Source organism: Spermophilus citellus (genome assembly GCF_964194105.1).
Source record: "Spermophilus citellus genome assembly, chromosome: 1".
Lineage (NCBI taxonomy): Eukaryota > Metazoa > Chordata > Mammalia > Rodentia > Sciuridae > Spermophilus > Spermophilus citellus.
This window is the reverse complement of record NC_138182.1, coordinates 118,257,090-118,275,665: the sequence shown is the minus strand read 5'-3', so window position 1 is coordinate 118,275,665 and position 18,576 is coordinate 118,257,090. Positions and strand designations below refer to the sequence as shown.

Genomic DNA, 18,576 nt, shown 5'->3' with positions numbered 1-18,576 from the left:
ACAAGTCAAAATTATAAAGTTATAGGACTAACTCTGATACCCATCAATAGAGAATGGAAAACAAAACATGTGGAGATACTTGGCACTGAGTTTGAGCAAATTAGTTCTTCATGATACACCATTGTGTCAGAATGAATACCCAATGGTATATGAAATCACTGTGTGTAGTGATTTTATAGTATATGAAATTTTAGAATATAAAATATAAAGTTGTAACAGAAAAATCTCCTTAATTTTATAAAGGAAAATATTTTAGAGCAAAATTAGGAAACTAATGTAGATACCTTTCAATTCAAATATAACTTTTTCAGCAAAGGAGAGATTGGATTTTTGCATAGATATAAAGCTGAATTTGAATTACTGCCAAATCTCCCTGGCAGAGTTAGAGTATGAAAGCATGATTCTCTTTTTGCTGACTACATTATACATATTTTCTTCTTGGAATACAAGAAAAATATATATATTCATATTTTGGCAAAAACAGTGGTTATGGAGGCACCCATAACAAGAATTAGGGACATGTAAAAGAGAAACTGAGATATAGATATGCTGAGAGCTTTGGGCAGCTAGAATTTGGTCCTCTGGTCTGCCTAAAGAATAAAAGATTATGACACTTTCTTTGAAACATATTGTTTGAAGTTGTGTGACATCATGTGCCAAAGTTATGTTTGGCAGAAAAATGTTCTCCTGAAGAACAACAAACTTGAGCAGACATGCCAGGTATGGTTAAGACACTCAGTTGAGAAGCATTTGGAGTCCTTATCCACATTTCCACCACACTGGAGCTTTAGAACTCTCCTGGGGATTAAATAAAATCCTGAGGTCAAACACCATTGAGAAAGGTTCCTACAATGTATATCTGTGGGAGAGATCTAAACCACTGCATGTCTAAACTTCTCAGTTGCATAGTCAACTATCTTCACAAAATGGTGAAGGTTATCCATGATTATATTATCTCAGGATAGTAAATAGTAATAGAAATGTGCTGAAAACTCTCATCAGGAATTTATGTTATGCCTGTTGGACAGTTAGCAGCAGTGTGGAGGTCTAAAGAACATTAACTCTTTAAATGGTAGTTTAGAAAAATAATAGTGAGGGGAAAGTGCTTTTTTGAGAATTCAAGTGACAAAATATTCAAGGAGTGTTGGGCATTGTCAGATGCAATGGTATTTTCCTTCAGTTCCCAAAAGAAATCACAGGTTCTGTAAGGAGGCCATGACTTCCATGCTCCAATAGCTTGCCAGGAAACCCCTCAGAGACATGGAATCTTGCCCACCTTTAGACCACTGACTGCAGGAATCCATCAGGTGGTCTGCATTACATACTAGTCCCCAGGCTCCATGAACCAGAGTATGTGTCAGGAAGTTCCCACATTAGATAGACCCATATGTCTGAGTACATGAACATGTACTGAGGGTGAGGGTTTCCTTCAAATTGAAAAGTTCCCTCAGCATTCTCTGTGTGTGGTGGGGGACAAAGGAGCAGAGGAGCTCTGCTTATTCATGCAAAATAACAGGTTAGGCCTTTGGGGGCTATAGAGCAAATAAAGAAATATCTGGGTAATATTTGTTTCCCAGAAACCCCCCAAAGTTATGTGTGTCTAAAATTAGAAATCCTAAATAAAATATCTTCTTTCTACTATCTTAACATTAGGAAGTCTCAAGCTTTCGCTATTGTTGTTCTTGATATATTTTTGTCCATTATTTGTATGGGTTTTCCATGATAGTTAATTTTTCACATTCTGTCTAATTTTTTGAGAGTTCTACTCCATTCTCTTTTCCTCACCCCTGCCGCCCCCACCCCCTCCCTGGTCACTATTGAGAGATCTTTTTTACTCTCATTTAAAATCCTTTCTTTTACCATTTTATTGCATTTCCTCCTTATCTCCTCTTCTGCCTATCTTTAGTCCCACCACTTTCACTCTTCTTTTTTTAAAGGTGTCCTAATAATTGTATTATAAACAAGGCATCTTTTGTGGCCAGAAAAATATTGTTATTTCCTTCTCCTTTTCTTAATTTTGTGCTGTTATAGAGATCATTGAAATACCTATTTTATATGCAGTTGATAAATGTTTTGCTTTAAACTCTGATCATGGTTGGAGTTTATTATCTCCTCTAACAGAGATTCTGGAGAATAAAAATTGCATGAATAACATGCTAATTTTCACACATGGTACTCAGATATAAATTGTGCCCAGGACACATTCTAAAGGGAAACCTGCACACTACAAATACCCTCACAAGAAGTGTAAGAGAAGTCCATTAAAAGCATGCAAATCCACCACCTACTAACACAGACAACAAGAGAAACAGAGGCAAAAAGACATGTCCAAAATTTCATGATTTTCCAGTAATTGCATCCAATGTCCTAGGTCTAACAACAACAAAGTAGATAAGATAAATATATTTAATAAGAGCATTGATTTCTTGCAGGAAAAGATATAAAATAGTTATTGCTTGTACATTAACAGAAGAGTACCCATTCTTGAATTGTTTTGATTCTGTTAACAGTCAATACTTTTAACCTCAGCATGGATAACAGGTAATGGGAAATTAAATGTCAAGGCTTTGGGAATGAAATTATTTTATATGAATAGGTGTCACAGTCTGGCTGGGCACAAATCACAGGCACTTGAAGATTCAAGCAGGAATGAACTTTATTTTTAGAACCCCTGCCGCAGGCCCCCTACCGAACTCTCCAGGAACTCAACCCGTGAACTCCACCCATGCAAACTCTCTAGGAACTCTAAGAGAGCCCAACCAGAACTCAACCAACCCACGCAAACTCTCTAGGAACTCTGCAAGAGCTCAATAATAGCGGGTACGGAGGCAGCAGGAACCACTCCTTCTGGCAAAATGCCAGGCACCATCTTGACCTGGCTGTGGCTCTCAACATCAATTGTAATGGTAAGGCAGGAGGCTGACGCCTTGAGGCAGCTCATCCTATGATGGGGAAGGACCATACATAGTATTGGACAACCTAAGACAGACATGGTCCCTAAGCCACATACTTTTAGTTTAATTAAACAAATGTGGGGAGATGTTGAGAGCCACGGCCAGGTCAAGATGGTGCCTGGCATTTTGCCAGAAGGAGCCGGTTCCTGCTGCCTCGGTGCCTGCTATTTTTGAGCTCTCCGGAGTTCCTAGAGAGTCCGCGTGGGTGGAGTTTCCGGGTTGAGTTCGGTTGATTGCTCCAGAGGTTCCTGAAGTTCTGTGGAGCTCTTGGAGAGTTCCCGAAGAGTTCGTGTGGGCGGCATGCAGCGTGGGATCTAAAAATAAAGTTTGTTCCTGCTTGAATCTTCAAGTGGCTCATGTTTTGTGCCCAGCCAGGCGGTGGCAAATAGGTTCAGTGGTCATTGCAATTATGTATATTCCTAGTTTCAACTGGCTATTCCTAAGTCTCCAATTTATCAATAACCATTTAAGGATGTTACACAGAATAAAATGCAAACATTATTCAAAAATATTAGTGTAGTTGCTATCGTAAAGTTTATCTGTAATCCACTTTGATTTCTAATGTTACTTTCATGTTCAGGACAAGTTAAATTCTCTATACTTAAATATTAAATTACTGGGTTTGGATTCCAAAGCAGTATTTTTACAGGGTCACTTCATTTGGCCTGATTTACCTTCTGGAAGCAAGAAAATGAGAAGTAATCAGGCATTAAATTGATACACATGCATACCTCTTGCTGGCTATGTCCAGTACCATCAGGCCTCTTCTGTTTTGCCTCTGATGATATGTCCAAATGTGACTCTGCTGAAAAATGCACAGATTTACTTAAATTACTTAATAAATTAATGTGAAAAACATTAAAAGGAAGAGTAGTAATAATCATACAATTTTATTTTGTCAATTATAGTTTTAAATTGAGTTTAATTTTAGGTGAATATATCTACTGTTTGAAATTGCTGGATTTTTTTGTAGGCCTGTGTATTCTACAAAGGGACATGTGTATTCTTGGCAAATACTATAGCTCTTACTTCAAATTCCATGTCTTTATATTTGGAGACAGGTTGTCTGTGAAGTCCCTGGTTTGCTGGTAACCTGACAAGGGCCTCCCTCTGCCTCTCAAGTACCTGCAAATCCAGATGTGCCCCTCTGAACCCAGTACATACTGACATAACTTAGGAGTAGTTTTACTAATCCAATACTCCAGAACACCATTTGGAGAGACATTAGGTGTCACCATGTATAATCCCTATAATATGTCACATGTGGATCCACTCAAGGTGAAAATTCCACAGAATAAAATTTGCATTTCCTTGGAACAAGAAGCATCACATGGTTTACTATCTCTCTGTTCAAATATTAAGCTTTAAAAACCCATTGTACTTCATTGTTGGTGTTCCATATAATCACATTTACACTTACATCTTGATAAAATGAAGTCCATGTTGTTTCTTTTTCATTCTCCTTTTCATTTCTTCTTCTTTCTTTTTATATTAGGAATCTTTGTCTTTTGAAAATTCCATGATTATGCCTGTTATTCTTGACATAATCTGGTTTTTCTTTCCAGGGGGCTACCTGAGACATTTTTCAGCTTCCCAACTCCATAATAAGCATTTAACCATCAAATTATTCCTCTTTTGTCTAGTCCATCAGTTCCTGGACTTGAAGGAACTGCTTTTACACCATGTTGCTCTGAACAATTTTATTTATTTTTACATGTATTTAATTTTGTGGTAAAATCTAGAGGAGATAACAGGTGCCAGGGATGAAAACTTTTCTTGAGGTAGTGATGCATGGAAACTTCAAAAGTGAGGTTATCATCCAGAGGCAGGAAATGCTGAAAGCATGAAAGGCTGTACATAAGATGGGGTTTAAATGGAACATGATTGCCTGACATTATAGTGATTGGAAGGAGACCTGCCAGAGGACATTGCAGACATAGAGTGGGATCAACATAGAGAGCGAGGCAGAATTTGTACTATGAAAGATTCCTAGGAAAGCTAAGATGCTTGGACATCCATGTTCTAAAGAGGGCTGATGGTAATATGTGCAGTATATACAAAAATATCAGGACTAACCTCAATGCTATGAGCAGGCAAACATGAGGGGCATGTGTATGAATGGAGATGAGTGATGAGAATGTAGCATTGCATGAGTTTGTTGATGCAGGCCTGACTGAAAGGAATGTTTCCAGAAATAACAGAGGATAGAAAATTTTCAGTGACCTGTGTTGAATGAAGTTTAATCAAATGAATGGGCCACAGGAATGTGAGATTCTGCTCCTGACTGTAACTCACTCAAGGTTTCAAATGAGGTGTGTAATAAAATGTGTAATAAAATGCAGCAACTGTGATTGTTGCTTTCCTTTACCATGTAATTTCTCCTATTGCAATATCTTCCTATGTTGAGGGAACTCATTAAGAAAATTGGTCAGAAATTTTCTGAAATTTGGATATACAAAACCCACTAGAGAATCAGAGAGGTTTGTAGTAGAGACTCAGTCAGACAGCAACTTCTTCGCATATAAAAGCATGCCATTCAGTGCCCACAAGTGAGAAGAAAATAAACAATAAAAACATCATAAAAATATGAGCAATCACTTCATTGGTAGGTGCAAGCATATTCTTGATTTACAACTCTTAGTCAAAATTTCTGGAAAGACTGTTCTCTAGCAAATAATGGATTCATTTTACAGAAAAGGACTAAAATAAATTACATATGTGTTGAGTGAAACCACAAGAATCAGATTACTAAATCAAAATCAGTAATATAGTTTTTGCAAAATTTGCAGTTAATTTTCCAAAGGAAAAATCATTTTTGCAATGGCCAATAATACAAAGACATTGGTATACATACCAATGTCAAGATGCAGAATGCTGGAAAGAACAGTGATGTGTTGTCAGAGTAGGAAAGAAAGACCCTGCATAGTTCAATGTCAAAACTGAATTAAAAATGTGGCATCACATATTTTGAGTGAATCCTATCAGAATCATTTACTCCATTTTAATATAAGTACATTTCCTGTCCCTTATTTGCCATATAATTAGCAATTCCAACTTTTATGATATTCCAGGGGAAAGTATACTTGTTTGCCCATCAGAGTAACTTTTCTAAGCTGATTAGCTTAGATATAATATTTAGAATAACAGCTAGTGTTTGTTCATACCCTTGTGGAAAAAATGGTGCATTTCCTTTTCGTGTATCCTCCAGTTTAAACAACATCAAATTGCTTTTTTCTGTCTTCTGTGAAGATAGTCGTTCCATATCTATGAAAAAAAAATGTATGACAAAGGATAAGGAGTTCAGATAAGGCAATCCAAAAGACAATGTTTTTTGAAGCTTAAAGAATTAACCAATATCAATAAAATGTTGTGTTTCAAAGAACTTTTAAAATGCACTAAAACTAACAGTGTTGGTGTTTCAGGGTAAACTCCATAAATACTTCTGCTTTAAAAAAATGAATCTGATGTGGCAAGTCTAGACAGCTTTTCAAGTATTTTCACGAAAGGGCTGGTTGAACAAAATATTTGCTATCTAGAATTTTTCTCAGGAGTACTGTACTTTCCTGACACATTCAGGAACATATTTTCACTGCAACACACCAATAAAATAATGAGAAATACAATAATATTAATAAAAATCTTAATCAATGAAACCATAGAATATTAGCTGTCCTTAACAACCAATGTGTCAAAAATGCTAGGTTGCTCATCTGAGTGACTGCTAAGGATATCTTCTACATTATGGTGCCTACTAGATATAGAGGAAAGAAATTTGTAGCTGCAGGTTGCTCTGATTCTTCCAGTCTCTACTGCTTCCAATCATCTCTGGACCAGGACCAGTCTCACTTTGATTTGAGGCAGATAAACGTAAAAGAGCTGAATAGCATTTTGTCCATTTTTTCATTTTTCCTAGCTAACTTATTCAGTTCCTACATTATTTTCCTTCCCCATTGGCTTTTCAAAGACACCCCCAGAGGGGGCTTGATTCTTTCCATTTTACATTCTTTGTTTTGATTAGTTTTCACACCTTGCCTGCCAATGTAGCAACTTTATCTTAGATATATAATTTCTTTTTTTAATTAATTTTTTATTTATATATGACAGCAGAATTCATTACTATTCATATTACACATGTAGAGCAAAATTTTTCATAACTCTGATTGTATACAAAGTATATTCACACCAAGTCGTGTCTTCATACACGTACTTTGGATAATTATGTCCATCACATTCCACTATCATTTCTAACCCCATGCCCCCTATCTTCCCCTCCTATCCCTCTGTCCTATCTAGAGTTTTTCTATTCCTCCCATGCTCCCTGCCCCACTATGAATCAGCCTCCTTAAGATATATAATTTCTTCATCTTTGTCTTTTGATTCAGTCCCAATTACCAAGAGACATGCTTAGAATAAGCAAAATTTATGCTTGCACTCTTCTTTTTTTTAAAGGTGTCCTAATAATTGAATTATAAATAAGGCATCTTTTGTGGCCAGAAAAATATTGTTATTTCCTTCTCCTTTTCTTAATTTTGTGCTGTTATAGAGATCATTTGAAATACCTATTTTATATACAGTTGATGTTTTGCATCTGATCATGATTGGAGTTTATTATCTCCTCTAACAGAGATTCTGGAGAATAAAAATTGCATGAATAACATGCTAATTTTCACACATGGTACTCAGATATAAATTGTGCCCAGGACACGTTCTAAAGGGAAACCTGCACACTACAAATACCCTCACAAGAAGTGTAAGAGAAGTCCATTAAAAGCATGCAAATCCACCACCTACTAACACAGACAACAAGAGAAACAGGCAAAAAGACATGTCCAAAATTTCATGATTTTCCAGTAATTGCATCCAATGTCCTAGGTCTAACAACAACAAAGTAGATAAGATAAATATATTTAATAAGTGCCATTTTACATCTCATGTCCCAAGACTACTGGAAGGCCAGAGCTGATGAACAAGATGAGGTAATGTCAGGCTGGCCCAAATCAGAAACTCTCAGGGGGTTGCCCCTCCTATAGGGGGATGGGTCCTGGCACCCCTGACCCCCCGAGGGATAGGTCTCCCGCTCTCTGGGGTTATCTCTCTTTTACTGAATGGTTGCCACTCTTCTATCATCAGTATCCCCCTATTTTTGGAAGCCTTTTCTCTAGGGATGGGTTTCCTATTGCCAGGGGTGACCCATCTCTAGGAGATTCGAGTACCCCTCTTTCTCTAGAGATGTGGTGCATCCCTTGGGGTTTTCTGCTTTGTGGGATTTGGACAGCCCTTCTCTAGCATGTGGTTCCCCTCCAGGGGAGACCCACCTCGTGGGGATGGGAGCCTGCACCCTACCTTCCTGAGGGATAGGTCATCTTCTCAGGGGTCGCCCCTTCTCTAGAGGGATGGGCCCCTGGGTCCCTAACCCTGTAAGGAATGTGGCTCCCCCTCTCAGTGGTTGCTCCTCCTCTAGGGGAATGGGCCCTTGCGTCCCTCGCCCACCATTCCCTTTCCTCTCCATTTCCACCACCTGCTCCAAGATGTGCAAATGTGTGACAATCCTCCACCATTGTCTGCACATTGGCAGCTTCCTCTCAGTGAGTGCTCAGGGTGACCAGTGACCACATTCAGAGACCAGGTGACCACATTCAGGGACCAGAAGGCTCAGACTTCAGGACATTCCATTCCAGGGCTACTGGCACATGGATTTTCAATAATAAATCACCTTCCTTTTGACTGACAAATCCTTGCATCACTTGTCAATTAAACAGCAGAGATGAGAGAGAGAGAGAGAGAGAGAGAGAGAGAGAGAGACAGACAGACAGACAGACAGACAAGGATGTGTGTATGAGAACTCGCCTCCTTGAGGGGCAACTGCTTCCTCACACCTGATTCCAACCCACAGCTTCCTCCATCTCTGCAGGACAGTCTCCACACCATGCTTTGTCTTGTGACATTCCTGAGATTTGATAGAATTTGCAGATTTGGACTTAGCAAACCTGAATTGAGTGACGCGATTTTCCCCCTACAATTCACAAACTTTTGAAGTCCAGTTACTTTCCCTTCCCACTCCATTTGTCTGAAAAGCCAGCAGTGTTTCTGACTGGACATCGTGAGCCCTGCTCTACTGCTCTGCATCCACTGAGGCCCAGCGCCTGCTAGGAACCAGTGATTGAGCCATGAGAAATGGGGGGAGGATTGCGGATGTAGAAGTAATAAAGAGCTCACCTCCCTTCTACCAGTGGGGAGGTGATGGAGGAGCCATGCTTTCTGCGTTGCGAGTACCTGTTGACATTATTCTCACCGGGGCAGACTACCGAAGAAGAGTAAGAAGATATAAAGGATAGATCATGCCTCCATAATAGCACTACCTTGACCACATGGAGATTCGACATCACCATCAGTCCCATCATTTTTGCAAGAATCACAATCTAAGTTATGATTTCCTCACTATCTTTCCAACTTCCTTCCTCAAGTAGGCAGGCTAATGTCGGGCCAGAGCTGGGCTGGAGAGGATGCAACAGAGACAGACCCCAGGGCTCACTTCCACTTTGTGCACTTGCTTCTCTACCCCTGGTGGCTCAGTTTAAAACTGGCATGCCTCTTTCCTTCTTCTTGTCCCTCTCCATCACCATGTGGGAGGCGATGCTAACTTTCTTCTCTTCCATGTCCAAGGTATCTCTTCTTCAGCTCAAGGACCACCACAGTGAAGAGACACAGACTCTGGGGCTGGCACCAGCAGGTCTGACCAACAGCTATGTCTCAAGGCTACAAATGAAGTCTATCACCTGGCAGGAACTCAGTTTTTATATCTCCTCTAAATAGCGCACTGCCCCCCCCCTTGCAGAATCTCAGCGTTTGGGGAGGAGTCCTCTGTGACATCAACTTTGCTAGCAAAACAATAGCACTTCTTTTCCTTTTTCTCAATTACCTTATCCTTGTTACTGGTTTGGCATCTGGGACAAGGACCAAGCTTCTGGGGTCATATTTGCTGAACTAGGTGAGACCTGAGTGTGTCCCTGTTCTGACTTTCTTGGGCATGTATGGCACTCTGGGGGACCCTCTCCTTCTATGAGGAGGTTGCATGCGGCGGGTGAGCTTGCTGAGAGACATCTGCTGGAGAAATGGGAGGGCAGTTTCACTGGGTCTGACTGGAGGAGCTGTTCCCATGGGGAGGAACTGAGGGACTATTCCAGTAGGTATGGTTCACTCCATCATTTGGTCTACTTTGAATAAATTGAAACTGAATACAGTAAACTTGTGTCATCTTGGTCATCTGGTAACCCCCTCCCCCACTCTGCATTGTTGGAACATCTGGTTCCCCTCCCTCCATGGGATCTGCTGGTAGTTCTTTCTGGAGTATCTGTGGCTCCAGTGTGTAGAAGTTATGATAAAGTGGGAGTAGAGGATCTAGAGGATTCTCCCCCATCCATAAAGCTGACCTATTATGAAGGTTTCCATTGTATCAGCCTTGTTTTGAGGATTCCCCCTGCTTTCCTGTCTTCATGTACTTTTTTTCTGGTTATTTTTATCTCTGTTACTGGTTCCTTAAGACACAGGCAATGATGCACTGATCCCTAGTCTCTCAGGAAAGATCTTGGCTAATTGGATGATATACAGCTATAAGCCTATAACTAATACAAATATAATACATTACTCTAAAACAGTCTGGTCACTGAATGATATTTTGAAATTTTATGCTCTTGCAGTTAGTGTTAGTCTGTCAGAGCTTAAATGGATGGAAGAGATTGAGTAGGTGCAGGTATTTATGCAATTGCATGAAAGGGAGTCTGAACAGATAGGATCTAAGTGGATTGTGCAAGAAAGTCTGGTGTGCAAGGACAGTGGAAGGAAAGTTGAGACATTTCCATCTTCTCAACAATGGTGCTGGCTGGCCCACCACTGGGTTTCAGCTTGATCCCAGCCACACAGACCTTCCTACAGGTCAGGGATACCAGCCATTGGCTGGAGAACAAATCCCAGGAAGCTGCCTGGGCTGCAGAGAAATGGGTGAACTGGAGACTGAGACCCAGAGCAACTGGCGACTGCCCCACCTTCCAGCCTTTTTTGCTTAATGGAGGAAGAGGGCTGCTGGCCAAAAAGGACATGTCAGTGAGTGTTGGAACGGCTAGATTGTGACCTAGGGAGGGGAGTGGTCTCCCCTTTGAAGATCTGACAGGATCCCCCATTTGGTCAAGGTTGCTGGAGTAGAGCCAGCATTCCACTGATAAATATGAACAAGAGGACTGGCAGGAGTGCAAAAGGGGCAAAAAAAAAAAAAAAAAACAGCCGTGGCTTGGAAACCAGTAAGTAAAGAGAAAGAAAAATTTTAAAAGCCTGGAGCTTCTTCCATTCGATTTTGAGACTTGGGACAAAGCAGTGACTGTGAATCCTGCTGGGTAGCCACAGGGCCCCAAGTATGCAGGATGAAAGCCAAAGGCCTGGTCTGCAGAGGCACTGCAAGAACAGAAATCCAGGCTCCAGGGAGATGTTGAGGAGCACCTACATGGACTTCTCATCCGAGACACATACCAGGCCTGGGCTGTAACCAGAGCACAGTGCAGCCAGGGAGTAGGGAGGGCCCCTGAGCATGCTCCTCCTGCACTCACTGCTCCCCCACCTCACAGCTCCGAACTTAACAAGCTCTTCTCCTGCCTGTGGGCACTTCCAGTGGAGCCCTGCCTGCTGCCAGAACTCAGGAGGCACCAGGGCCTCCTGGAGACCCCGTGCCTACAGGTTATCTGCCTCTTGGTCTCACTGGTTTCTGCAGGCAATGATCCCTTAATCTCTCAACATGGTCAATGTGATATTCATCAGACACAGTGTCCTGGACATAAGAAGAGAGCCTCAGCAGGTGGAGGGGCTGTTGACAGAAACCCCACACAACTGGTTGAGTAATCCCTGGGAGGATCAGAGACAAGAGCCCACATGTTTTGTTGCAGCCCTTGCCAAAGGATCTTCCAGGAAGCCTCAAGCAAAGGATGGCAGGTCACCCTCTGTCAAAAGTCAATGTTCCTCCTGTAGGAAAAAACTGAGGGGGAACCCCGAGTACAATGAGAGTGGGGACTCACTGAGTTGATAGCATCACGATTATAAGAGTGACCTGACAGACTCAGCAACAACCTTTGCTCCAAACCTTGGATGCAAATAGGAAGAAGAGAGATTGAGGCACAGTTTCATGGATACAAGAAACCCATCTGCAGTGCTCCCAGTGGCTCTCCTCCAAAGTGGGTGGAGAACAGGCTTAATCTGAGCCCAGGAAAAAACACAGTATGTGGGAGACCCTTCCTGGTGCCCCCAGGAAGAAGGAAACTGTGGCTATAGCCAAAGAATCTAGAATAAAAGTGTGCCAGTATTGGGGCAAAGTTTAAATGCTATACATGAATGTGCTTCTCCCAGGTCACCAACAAGGTGACAATCATCTGTCTGTGCATTTTAGGAAGAGTCCAGAAGACGATAAAGGACAACAGGCAAACCTTCCATTCCAGGACCCCTGTCATTGTCCATTTCCAGCAGGAAGCAACTTGGAGATGTTGTCATGCAGTTTTCCCCAGAAATGGAAAGTAGCAATTGACAGAAAATGTAATGGGAATCCACTTCATTCTCTTAGTGCAGACCTTGCTGCTCTGCCACTGAGGTTATTTTATTTTTATTTTTAAAGTTTTGTAAAAAGGACACCACCAGCGTATTTCACAAAGATATCAATGTATATACCCCAGCAACACAAAAAGAATAAATCTTCAAAAATATTCACCCCCGATTATTCACATGTTTTCTAATATAAATTTAGGACTTCAGTATGTAGATAAATATACATTACTATGTATACCATTTTAGTGTAGCTTACCAACAAATCAGCTGAGCTTGAATTTTCTTTAATTAAAGCAGGTATGCTTTTGATGGTAGGGAAGGGAGGAGGAGGACTTCATGTCAGTTATCAGTCTGCTTGATCCTGGGAGCTGATGGAAGGTGTTAACGTGGCTGGGAACATCAACACCTTGGCATGCATGAATGTCAAATCAGGAAGGCTGGCAATCACCTTGGTAGCTTCTTTACTCAAGTGCTCTTCTCTTTTTGGTTTCCTGGTAGATGTGCTTGTCTTCTCTACTGTGGACATGAGTCTTGCAAATGCATCAGTCACTTTGAGGCTTGAGGTGCAGATTTCCAGCTTAGAACTTGTTAATTCATACAACTCTAGATCCACACCTGGGATTGTGTTTCTGCTGCTAGAGCTACAGTCATCCATGGGCCCAAAGAAATCAAGGTTCAGAAGAGTGGAACCTCCACTAGCATCTAAAGAGCAAGTAAGGCCACTGCTACTCCAGTCAAACTGGATGGGTGGTAGACACTCCTGGAATTGATCAGATGTACATGTGTTCATCTCTGGTGTCAGGGTGGTTGTCTGACCAATTGAAGCAATTTTTTTCTGAGGAAGAGAGTGGTTTCAGTAGTTCTTGGTGGAGCTCTAACATGCCAAATCCTGCTGCATACATGGGCACTATAACAGGCTGCTTCTTATTGCCCGTGAAGAGAATTTCGTTTGTCTATTCCTAAGGAGCACAAAAGCTTCTTGTTGCTATGGGAGCCGCCCCACTGATAGCTCAAGCCATGTGCATCATGGATATCCTGTAGATTGGTCCACACATCCAGCAGTTCTCTGCTTTCAGCTAAGGCCTCTCTTGTTTTTATTGGCAAGGTGCTTGTTTCCAGCAAGTGCTTCAGGAAAGAAATATCCTCTTCAACATCAGGGACAAATATGGAAGGAAAACATGCTTTGAAAATTTGTTCAAGGTGGTTTAGTAAAGCTGTCTGAATGGAAGTGGCTGATTCCTGTAAATGGCCACTAGCAACTGCTCCTTTGGGAGTTGCTAAAGGGATACTGTGCATCTTGGGGGGTCCTGGAGTATCAACATTTCCATCTTTCCTATGTGACTGCCAGACTTCCTTTCGTTGATGAGCTTCAGTGGCCTGCTGATCTCCAAAAGCAGGCCAGGAACAACCATCTTTTTGTTCATCCCCAAAAGCATTCCAATCTACAACTTGGCTAGGATCAGCAGAACTGAAGTCCACAAAGTCATCAGAGTCTTGAAAAGCACTGCAGTCATCTTGAATATTTGGCACTGAATCAAAATCTCCAAACTCACTGTCTTGCCCATTTTTCAGTTCTGAAACAGGTTCAGGGCCTGTTTCACTAGACTTTCTTGCCAATTGACATTCCTCTGATAAATTATCAGAAATCTGTTTCAAGTCTGAATCAGTAAATATCATTCCCTCCGGGTAAGAAGCAGCATTTGTATCTCCAAATTCTCCAAAGTCTTCACTTCATTCACTAAAATGTGGAAAGTGCTCTGAGGACTCTTCAAAAGTGACATCACTCATTCACTTGAGTACCAATGACGAAAGGTGGAGTGGTGCCACTGGCTGTGCCAAAATCATCAAAATCATCCTCATTGGTATCATTGCAAGCCACAAATCATTACTACTATCGCCATTTTTTACACTTACAGAATCATTCAAAACATTTTCTTCTGTAGGACCAATGTTTGGGATTTGGGAATTAGTAAACTTTCTACTTTCTTCTTTGGAAGAACCAAGTTCTTCATCAGCATCATAAGTTTGAATAGAATCCATGCATAGGTCAGCACATTTTGAAGTAACTAAATGAAGTTTTTCCTCAGTTTTACATTGTTCTTTCCTAATGAATTATCAGTTGAATCTACCAAATTCCAAGCCTTTGATTGATTATTTGAATTTAAAAATTCATCCTGTTGCAGCATTGGAAGGCCGTGTTTTTCAACACCCAAACTTGTGTTAGGTGCTGTGCTTATTTCTGAAACACAAACTGATCTTCTCCATCAGTGTCTCCTTTTTCATCAAAACTTTTAACCAAAGACACTTCTTTTACAGAATTCAGTTCATTGACTCTCTTAATTTTGTAGTTTTCCTGAATGGTTAGTGCATCTCTCTCATTTAAAACTGCCCATCTTATTTCTTCTAGTTGTAGCCTTTGGGAAAATGTGGCAAAATCTGCAAATTCCTCAGCAGGACTAGGTGCAAAGTCTAAATTATACTCAGTGCTATGAGTGCTCAGAGGCTTTTGTCCCTTTGAATCAGCTACATTGTCCAGGTCATCCGTTCCCCGAGGATTCACAGTTTCCAACCCTGCAAACCCATTTGTTAGAATCTCCAGACAAGGAGGCTTTTCCCCATTGCAGCTCTCTAACTGCTAGTTTTGTTGAACAATGTTCATATCAGTTCTAAAATCTCCTGGAGTGAAACTTTCAGGTGTTCCAACATTCTGTCTCTGCTCTATTACTTTGTTTAAATCTCCTGGACTTTCCATGTCATCAGTAGAAATATCTAAAGTTTTAGATGAAATAATGTCTTTTCTAATGGTACAAAGTAAAACATCAGACTGACCTTTCATGGGAGTACAAAGTTCAGCAGTGATGTCCTTATCATTACCATGTTTAATTGACTTAAAGCTTGTAAGGCTATCTAATTTTCTGAGAAATCATGAATTGGCATAAAATGGTTTGAAGATACAAACTCTTCCTTAGGACGAGTATAATCTGATGCATCAAAATCGACAAACCATATGCCAGAAGGGCTGACTTCTGAAAATCCACCAAATTCCCCAAATTCATCATCATCATCATCATCATCATCCTCTGCTCCATTGTCTAGTGGTGGGGTTGAAGGGTATATTCGAATGATGTCTGGCTCCATTGTTCAGTTGCTTTCTAAGGATTAATTTATACCTGGCTCCTCCGGGGCGGCTGCGACGGGCACGGCTCAGGGGCCCTGGGAGGAACTGGCTCCCAGGGAAGGACTGGCTATTTGGAGCTGGTGAGAGCAGAAGGCAGGCTGCTCCCAGCCCGGTTAGTGCAGCAGCGCTATGGACGCCCACCCGGAGTTTCAGCGCTGCCGCGGGACCCCCTGTCCCACTACCCTCCGCCCTCTGCCACCGCCCTTTCCTCCTCCACCCCCTCCTCCTCCGCGGAGACCCCTGCCCACTCCACACACCTTCCGTATTTTAAAACCAAAATTTTATTCTTTCATTCTTGTCCATGTCCTCCTCCCTAATCACAGGAGAAGCCAGATAAACAGTTTCCCATCCTAGACTGAGTTCTGTCCTTAGCTCACCCACCACAGGCATGAAGGAAGCCAGACTCCGGACTGGCACCGGTGGGTCTGAGGAACAGCACTCTCAAGGCTATGGATGAGTGGATGAGTGTTGACTCCTGACAGGGCACAGCTGCATACAGCCTAGTTGTGCCCTTTTCAAAAGCCTAGTGTGTTCCCCCTGGCAGAATCTCAACCCCTGGAACAGGAGTCCTCTGTGTGTGCTCCTTTCCTGGCAAAGCAATAAAACCTCTTTTTCCTTTTTCTCAGAACCTTGTCCTCATCACTGGATTGGAATTAGGGACCTACTTTTCAATATCAAGCTCTTGAAAATTTCCCCAGCAGAAAGGCCAAGCAGATTCCAGAGGAACTTCTCTTGAGGTTTAGGTGCATATCAGGGCTTTAATGCATATCATGGTGTCCACCCATGATGGTCCTCTCTGAGACTAAAAATGTCTTCCTAAAGGGATGAAGTTTTATTAGTCAAAAAGTGTCAGCTAAGACCCATTATGCATCCTTCCCTTAGGAGTTTGCTTCACCAGCCTGGACCGAGCTGCTGCTGGGCCACTGTCCTGGGCAGAAGAAGCCTGGAGAGGGAGGAGAGGACAGGAATAGGGCTCAGGTCCTCAGCTGTGCAGCTGAAGGACACTCGGGTCAGCCTGAAATATTGAGTCCACAGATGGCGCTGGCCTGTGAGCAGTGCTTTCCTGGATGCTCATGGCTCCCATTCCTCCTGGTGGCCCATACAAAGTTCTTAGTCCAGGGTGGAATTGCTGCTGAGATTTAGAGTTTAAATTCAGATGCCAGTGTTCACTGGTGCCCCATAGAGCCTCCTGAGTCAGAGTGGGGCTTCAGGGAGGTCGTGGAGAGGGGCCATCAGCACACCTACGGATGGGGTAAGTGGGGACCCTGTTCCTGTAGATGAGCCAGTGCAGAGCAAGAAGAAGAGCAGAGGGCCTGAGCGCCTGGGTGCTGGTGCAGAGGGTCTGGGCTTAGAGCAGCCTGGAGCCACATGGACGTGTACATGTCATGCAATCCTGTGTCCTGGGTCCTCTGCACTGTCATTTGAGCACTGAAATGTGCCTCCTTATTTGAATCATGAGGCTGAATGTAACCAGATGCAGGTGAAGCTTTAGCATAAAATGGCTGGCTCAGCATAAATGTGCATGGCCTTTCAATTTTAAATATCTGGGAGGAAAAGCCACACACTGGCTAGTGGCTGCCTCCATGGAGGGAGTGGGTGGTTAAAGGCAGGGGAGGGGGAATGGCTCCTCTCCTCCACTGTTGGGTGTGGTGATCTGCAGCTTCTGGGAGCTTTTGCATCATGGCTTGTGATCTCTAAGTCAACCTGTGACATGGTCTGAGTAGAAATGCTGACACCTGCTTTATAGTTAAGGACAATGATATTTAGAGGAAAGAAGTGACATGGTACAGTAACAACATTAATAAGCAATGGATCTGAGGCAGTTAAGTTTTTGCTTCCCTGGAGTGAGATACCCCCAAACCCGAGACTCCTTTTGTCTTGCTATCAGCTCCCCCTACTCGCTCAAACATTGTGACCAAAGATTTCTGCAGGGACAACAGCTGACACCTTAGAATAGGTGGCTGAGCCATGAGGGCTCAGGTCTTTGAATAGCCTCTCTCTATTTTAAGTCCCTGACCCCAAATGGGATGCATACATCAATTGAAGCTCCTCTGGAGGACCAGTTCACAGTGCCAGCTGCCTCATGGTGGACCTTCTTGGTGATAAGGACAACACTCAGGGACCAGTGTCCACTGGGCTCCAACTGAATCAGAACACAGGACATTCCAAACCAACTGTCACTGCCAAAAGTCACTTCTCTTCAACTGACCAAGGCTGGGCAAGCAGTTCCTTGTGACCCTTCTATAAGTGTCACTGGGCTGGTGTTTCTGTGGCTACTGAAGTAGGTCTGAGGTCCTCACTGTGTCACTTAACCTGGATTGAGAGCTGTCTGTGCAGCCTGGACCAAGTCCTGCTGTTGATAGACACAGGCTGTGGCTGCTCTGAGTGTGCCCTGTTCACTTCTTCCACACCATGGGTGTGCCTGCACACTCTCATCCCTCCTGAGATCCCTCAGTGGCAGGAGACACAGCCCAATCTTCTCCTGGAGGGACCACTCAGCAGCCTTAGCCTGAGACCTCACCCCAGGACAGGTTCTGGGGACCACCCTGTTCTTCCCTGTCGGTCTCCAAAGGTCCACTTAACTGGGAAGCACTGTCCCTTCTCTCTAATGGAAGCATACTGGTCTCAAATAGTGGTGATCCTGTCCTTACAATTCTGTGGCGTTCCCATGATAAAAGCATAGTTTTTAAACTTTAGTCTGTGTTTCATGATCATGCCTGTTTGGAACTGGACTTTGGCCACATCCTTTAGAGGAGTTTAGGTTTCAGTTGCCATTTCTTCATCATATTTGGTACCATGAATCTCCTGACCCAGTGGAGCAGCACAATTGTGTGTCCTCTGTATCAAATCCCTGGAGCATCTGCA

General features: G+C 42.5%; 1 protein-coding gene and 1 pseudogene across 2 annotated transcripts in view; both read right to left on the bottom strand.

Moving 5' to 3' along the window:
* The window catches only part of LOC308655607 (uncharacterized protein), an 801,622-nt gene that overhangs the window by 276,353 nt on the left and 506,693 nt on the right, over window positions 1-18,576 (bottom strand). The window lies entirely within an intron of this gene.
* LOC308653675 (aftiphilin-like) lies at window positions 12,880-15,763 on the bottom strand (annotated as a pseudogene). The gene is made up of 2 exons: window positions 13,418-15,763; window positions 12,880-13,293 (listed from the first exon to the last, which is right to left on the bottom strand). The product of its transcript is annotated as an aftiphilin-like (transcript).